This window comes from Microtus ochrogaster, chromosome 10 (genome assembly GCF_000317375.1).
Source record: "Microtus ochrogaster isolate Prairie Vole_2 chromosome 10, MicOch1.0, whole genome shotgun sequence".
In the NCBI taxonomy this organism is placed as follows: domain Eukaryota; kingdom Metazoa; phylum Chordata; class Mammalia; order Rodentia; family Cricetidae; genus Microtus; species Microtus ochrogaster.
Window position 1 is genome coordinate 59,734,861 of NC_022016.1, and position 7,478 is coordinate 59,742,338.

Below are 7,478 nucleotides of genomic sequence, written 5' to 3' on the forward strand. Positions count from 1 at the left end.
ACATGCTTACACAGTTAAAGTAATAGTTCACAACATAAACAAATTTAACACATCCTTACACAGTTAAAGTAATAGTCCACAGCAAAAACAAACGTAACACATGCTTACACAGTTATAGTCCACAGCATAAATAAATGTAACACATCTTTGCCCAGTTAAAATAATATTCCACAACATAGTTCACTACTGTGTCAGTGGCAGCTAGAACCAGCTCCAATGTACCATGCTCAATACGTGTCTCAGAAGAAGGTGTAACTTAAAGAAAGGGCACTTGCCCTGCATGAGCAAGGTTCTGGCTTCCATCCCTGCAGTGGAAATAAATACACACGTGTTAACTGACTTCAGGAGTGGGACTTCAATAATCCAATTTCTTCCTAACACCAGCTGTGTGCGGTGATATGCATCCATCAGTGGAATTCAGGAGACTGAGGCAGGAGGGTTGTGGGTTCAAGGCCAGCTTGGACTACATAGTGAGACCATGCTCCCAAAAGCCAAAGTTATAACTTTGAGAGAAAGCTAAGCAGGTGAAGATGCTTGCCACTAAGCCTGACAACCTGAGTTCAGTCCCCAAGTCCCACACGGAAAGGTGAGACTCGACTCTCACAGTGGTCCTCTGGCTTCTCCATGTACTATATGTACAGATGTGTACACGTGCGCGCACACACACACACGCGCACGCATGCACACACAAATGAATGTAAAAATAATTCTTGAGTCTCGTCCAATGTAAACGTGTATGAACAGCCTTATTCTGTTCAATCCTTATGACAAGCCTGTGAGACAACCACAATCTTAGAAGATTCACTGTTCGGTTTGTTTAAATTCACTCTCCTTGTTCATCAAATATTGTACATTGCATTGAAAGGCAAACTGTACTGCAAGTCCTGTAATAAAGATGTAATCCCCCATTGTCCTCTTCCATCCCCGAGTTTCAGTCCCTAGGGCCACCCGCTCTGGGTTGCCTCTTCCGTGTCTGTTCACACTTTCTGAGTATGATTCTGAATCTGGACAGAACTAATGCTTCCTAAGAGGAGCCCTTTCTGTTCCAACACTGCTCTGTAAACCTCAGGGTAGGAGCGGACCAGATCGTCCACATCCGAAGCCAGTCAAGAGCAGCTCAGTTGGGGTTTTCATGGGCTAGGTCTAGAGACAGGAGACACTTGTGGGAAAAGTCCGGGCAGATGTGGCTCCAGTTCAGCTAAGCCTCTTCCCGAGAGTCCACGTCTTTGCTATGTCCTCTATAAAATGGTAGCAGAGGAATGTGAAGAAGGGGTTAAGGTGTCGGCAAGCAGGCATCCTTGGAGGTGAGATTCAAACAGAGGCCGTGAAGGGAAGATGGTTTGAACCAGGACAAAATGTGAGCAAGAAGCATAGATTTAAAGGTAGAATCAGCACAGTATATTTAAGAAACAATTAAAGAGCCAGGCGGTGAGGGACAGGCAGGCAAATCTCTTTGAGTTCGAGGCCAGCCTGGTCTACAAAGTGAGTTGTAGGACAACCAGAGCTGTCACATAGAGAAACCCTGTCTTGTCTCAAAAAAAAAAAAAATAAAAAAAATAAAAACAAACAAACAAAATCTTCCACCTTGATACTTTAATACTTTTTTAAAATTTGTTTTATTTTATTTTATTTTTGAATGGCCAGCCATCATTGGGCTTCTTTTATTTTCCCCCTCAACTTGATGTATGTAGGCTTTGATCTGCCTGGAAGCTTGCCTTAAACATGAGACTAGTTTAATAAAAGTGCACACCTTACAAATAAACAAATATTTATTTTAATACCAGTATGGTGGTGCAAGCCTTTAGGGCCACCACTCAGGAGACTTAGGCAGGTGCATCTCTTTGAGCTCAAGGTCAGCCTGATCTACACAGTGAGTTCCAGGTCAGCTAGGGCTACAAAGTGAGACCCTATCTAAAAAAAAATGTATTTGATTTTAAATTATGTGTACATATGTATCTCTGGCTATAGTCTTGTACATGTATGAACACAGACATGTACATAGTCCAGAAGATGGCTCTGGGTCCCCTAAAACTGGTGTTTCCAGTGTTGTGGGTACTGAGAATTAAACTTTCTCTGCAACAGCAGTATGTGTTCTCAACTACCAAGCCATCTTTTTAGCCTTTCTTTTTATCTTTATTATTATTATTATTGAGACAAGGTCTTGTGTTCAGGTCGACTTCAGACTTGACATGTAGCAGAGGATGACCCAGAACTCCTGATCCTCCACTCCAGCCCTGGGATAACAGTGAGATTACACGCAAGTGCTACCCATGTCTGGTTTTCTCCGTACTGGGGATCGAACTCGGGGCCTCTGTGTATGCACGCATGCATGAGGCACACTCTCTAACCACAGGGTTACATCTCCCGCTCTAGGTTTGTTTTAGGTGGAGATGTTGGGTCAGCAGTGAAAGAAATAATACCCAGAGCAGACAGCAGTGGGTCAGCCCTTGGGAGTTGCACGGAAGGCGGGACAGGATTAGAGGATGGGAAGTGCCCCTATTGTGACCAGGTTTTGTTTGGTGTTCTGCAAACCCAGCTGAGAAGCCTCGGGGGATATAACAGAATGTGACCCCAATAAGACCAGCACAAGGTTACAGGTGGTCTCTACAATCTGTCAGTCCCGGTGTTCTGCAAATGAAAAAGTAATTTCTTTTAGATTTATTTATATTTATGAGTGTTTTTTTCTGCATTGATGTATGTACACCACATTTGTGCCTGTTGCCCATGGCATGCAAAAGAGGGTGTTGGATCCATTGGCACTGAAATTAGCAATGGATGGGCATGAGGCATCCTGGGGATGCTGGGAACCCAACTCAGGTACTGTGCAGGAGCAGGAAGTGATCTAACTGTTGAGCCATCTCTTCTGGCCCTGTAACTTCTTTTTTAAACTTTTATTTTAAGATGTGTGTGTTGGCTGGGGGCCACAGGGACCATGTGTGGTGAAATCAGAGGGCCATGCCGAGCCAGCCCTCTGAAAGCTGGCCTTGTCCGCCACTGGACAGTGCAGCAAGGGTCCTGGCCCTGACTCTCATGGGAGAGCTGTAGAAAAGCTGGCTCTGCCTCTTGCCTGAGGGGGTGGTCCCAGTAGCCGGGACTGACCAGCTCAGCTCACCCAGGCTCACAACCAGACCTTGGATTGGCCCATCCTAATATTGACCCCATATGGGACCAGCTGGAGCTCATGCAGGGACTGGTCCTGTGGAACAACACCTACAGGATCTCCAGGACCGGGGCAGCTGAAGGGAATATTTGAGAGGAGTTTCGGTGAGGACCCAGTGATGATGGTGGACCAGAAGCCCAAGGCCTTGAACCAGACCCGTTACTCATTGCAATGAGCATCCGCCAGTAAAACTGACTGGACACACGGCGCTCCCAACGCCACTAGGGCGAGAGAGGTGAGAAAGATGGAGGAGGAAAGAGTTTGGTTTTATTTATTTGTTTGTTTGTTTATGGATTTTCAAGACAGGGTTTCTCTGTAGTTCTGGATCCTGTCCTAGAACTCACTCTGTAGACTAGTCTGGCCTCAAATTTACGGAGATCCACCTGCCTTTGTCTCCCGAGTGCTGGGATTAAAGGCGTGTGCCACCACTGCCCGGCGGTTTGAAATTTTTTTTAACTTTGTAAAAATTTTTCTTTTGGGAGGACTCTGCAGAGGTGAGGGACAGATATGGGGGAATTGGGAGATTAATGGAATTGGGGTGCATGATGTGAAATTCTCAAAGAATTGATAAAGAAATTATGTTAAATAAGTAAATCCAAAAAAATGTGTGTATGTGTGTGTTGGGTTTGTGTGTGTGTGTGTGTTGGGTGTGTGTATGTGTGTTGTGTGTGTTGTGTGTATGTGTGTTGTGTGTGTATGTGTGTTGGGTGTGTGTGTGTGTGTTGGGTGTGTGTGTATGTGTGTTGGGTGTGTGTGTATGTGTGTTGGGTGTGTGTGTATGTGTGTTGGGTGTGTGTTGGGTGTGTGTGTGTATGTGTGTTGTGTGTGTGTGTGTGTTGGGTGTGTGTGTGCCACAAACACGCACTTGTATATGGAGGTAAGAGAACAGCTTTGAGCGTTCTTTCTTTCTGTCCTCAATGGTTTCTAGGGATTGAATTCAGGTCTTTAGAATTGGCAGCAAGAGTTTTACTATCTTACAAGCTCTGATCTGTAATTTTTAATATTATACAATTGATACTGTAACATAATATAGAAAAAAAATCCAACTCCAGTTCCAGGGGATCCAACGCCCTCTTCTGGGCTTATTGAGTATTGAACACACATAAAATGGAAGCAAAACACATATAAAATAAATAAATCTTTAAATTGGGTTCTATTGTTTTTATTTTCCAAGAGCCATTTCATACAGTCTATAAACATTTCCCCTCACTTATATAGTCACCTGTTCTTGTTTTAAAAATATAAAACCTTTGGGGGCATTAGACAACATTTTCAAAAACATTCATGCATAGAGGTGTTTTGACTGCATGTGAGTCTGTGCACAACATACATGCTCGGTGTCTGAGAAGACCAGAAGAGGAAGTCAGATCTCTTAGAACTGGAAATACAGATACTGTGAACTGTCATGTAAACCCGGGTCCTCTGGAAGAGCAACCAGTGCTCCTAACTGGCCTTCTCTCCAGCCTGTCAACCAGCGGTTCTCAGCCTTCCTAATGTTGTGATTCTTTAATACAGTTCCTCATGCTGTGGTGACCCTCCCAAACAAAAATTATTTCATTACTACTTCATCACTGTAATTTTGCTACTGTTATGAATTGTATTGTAAATGTCTGCTAGGCAGTCCTCAAAGGGGTTGCAACCCACAGGTTGAGAACCACTGTGCAGACAGTAACATTTGATTGTTTTGTTTTGATCTTTAAAACTAGCTCTTTCAGGGGCTGGAGAGATGGCTCAGTGGTTAAGAGCATTGCCTGCTCTTCCAAAGGTCCTGAGTTCAATTCCCAGCAACCACATGGTGGCTCACAACCATCTGAAAAGAGGTCTGGCGCCATCTTCTGGCCTTCAGGCATACAGACAGAATATTGTATACATAATAAATAAATAAATATAAAAAGAGAAAAGTCTTATGTTATAAAAAAAAAAAAACAACTAGCTCTTTCAGCCAGGCAGTGGCGGTGCAGGAAGCCCAGCACTGGGGAGGTAGAGGTAGGCTGATCTATGTGAGTTTGAGGCCAGCCTGGTCTACAAGAACTAGTTCCAGGACAGCTAGGGCTGTTACACAGAGAAACCTTGTCTCAATAAACAAAAAAGCAAAAAACAAAACAAAGCAAAACAAAAACAAAAAACCAAACCAAACAATAAAACCTAGCTCTTTCTTACTGGATATCTCAGACTGGCCTCAAACTTAAACTTCCGGTCTCAGCCTCCTGTGTGCTGCATACTACCATGTCTAACCAGCATTTTATCTGTAAGTGGCTACAGTGTTTCCATGTCCTTTTAGCTACTCTCTTTTGTTTGCTGAATTTTTAAAATTTTTATTTATTTATTATGAATACAATGTTCTTTCTGCATTCCAGAAGCGGGCACCAGATCCCACTACAGATGGTTGTGAGCCACCATATGGTTGCTGGGACCTGAACTCAGGACCTCTGGAAGAGCAGCCAGTGCTCTTAACCTCTGAGCCATCTCTCCAGCCTCTTGTTTGCTGAATGTTAAAAAAGTGTATTTGTCTACTTATGTGTGTGGTAGGGGTAGAGGTAGGGGTAGAGTGTGCAGGGACAGACACATGACTGTGGAGTAAAGGGTAACTTGTAGAACTTGGTTCTCTCCCTCTACCTTGTGGATCCCCAAGTTCAAACTCAGATCATCAGGCTTTGGCAGCAAACACCACTCTACCCACGGAAGCATCTCAATTGCCTGGTCTTGCTGTTTTCACTTTCACCTGATATCTGAAAGTCAAGGACTCCTTTGATAACTCCTGTTTTCCGGCGGTGGGAGCAGACTTGCAGGAAACAAGGGCTTCCTCCAAGGACCTCAATGTGATGTCAGAACGTACAAGCCTTTTCTTTTTTTATTTTATATGCATTGATGTTTTTCCATGGGTGTCGGGTTCCCTGGAATGGGAGTTATAGATAGTTGTGAGCTGCCATGTGGGTTCTGGGAATTGAACCCAGGTCCTCTAAAAAAAAAAGCAGTCAGTGCTCTTAACCACTAAGCTATATCTCTCCAGCCCTGTATAAACCTTTTCTTGAAGGTTTTTCTTCTTCCTGGGAGTCATTTGGACTTCTTTGGACCTGGAAGGTAAACCTCTGGCCACCAGCTCTCTAGGGTGACCTAGACCCGGACTTGTGGCTGATTATATATGTATATTTATAGTATGTCAGCACAGTAAGTAGCCCCCCCCCCTGCCTCTGCTGCTGACTTGTTCCTTCTTTCTCCACAGTAAATCTACCTGCTCTGCTGGGGTTTCTACGAACCCCAGCTCTGCAAAGGCAAGAAGGAGATACCACAGATACACTCAAGGTTATATTCTCGAGGTCTTTGGCTTTTGTTCACATTTCTGACTGGCCTTAGCAATGGATTGACTTCAACATAAACATGATACAACTTATGCCAATGAGAAGTGGTAGGAAGTGTACAGAAAGCTTCCGAATGTTTATTTTATGGCCATGAAAAAGCCAGGCGTGGTGATTCAGGCCTCTAGTACCAGCAGTCTGGAGACAAAAATATCCTGAGTTCAAGACTAGCCAAGGCCATACGGAAAATTTCAGGCCATCATCAGCTACATTGTCTCAGAAAAAAAAAAAATAAACAATACAAGACAGGCTCACACCTGTCGCCTCAGTACTGGGAAGCTGAGGTAGAAGGATCAATGGTTCAAACTCAAGGTCTGCTTGGGCTGTGGACTGAGTTCAGCCTGGGCAACTTAGCCTCAAAACACAGGACCGCAAAGAGGATTGAACTCACTGCTGTGGGATTCTTTCCCAGCATGGGTGTAAGGCCCTGGCTTCAATCTCAGTGCGGGAGGGAAGAGGCGCTGCCTGTCTACTGGAAAGCAGAGTTGAGGAAGAATAGAGGACCGTGCATAGATGGCCCAGACTATAGACGGTACTATTGCGCAGAAAGCCCAGGAAAGCCAGGCCTGGCCCAGGAGATAGGCCCCAGTGCAAGCGGCGGCCCCCGCTTAGGCTTCTGGCTCCAGCCAGAGTTTGCAGGGTGGCCCAACGTCCCTCTTCTAGTACCGGTGATCTGGAGCCAACTGCGGTGATGGTGAGAGAGTTCAGTGGAAGGAAGGCTCGGGAAGGAGGCTGAGAGACCCTGGCTTCCCACTCTCCGCCCCAGCCTTCTACCGGGAAGATCCGGTCCTGCACTCCACCCGCAACCCAGGTCCACCCGTCCCGGGACTCTGCGCCGGCGCCGGGCTGAATTCGGGTTCCTCTGCCTGGTCCCCCCTTCACTCGCTCTCATTTGGTCGGTGCCACTGCATCTTGTGTGTGCCGGGCCCGCCCGCACTGCGGGGAACAGGCGCGGAGCCGCC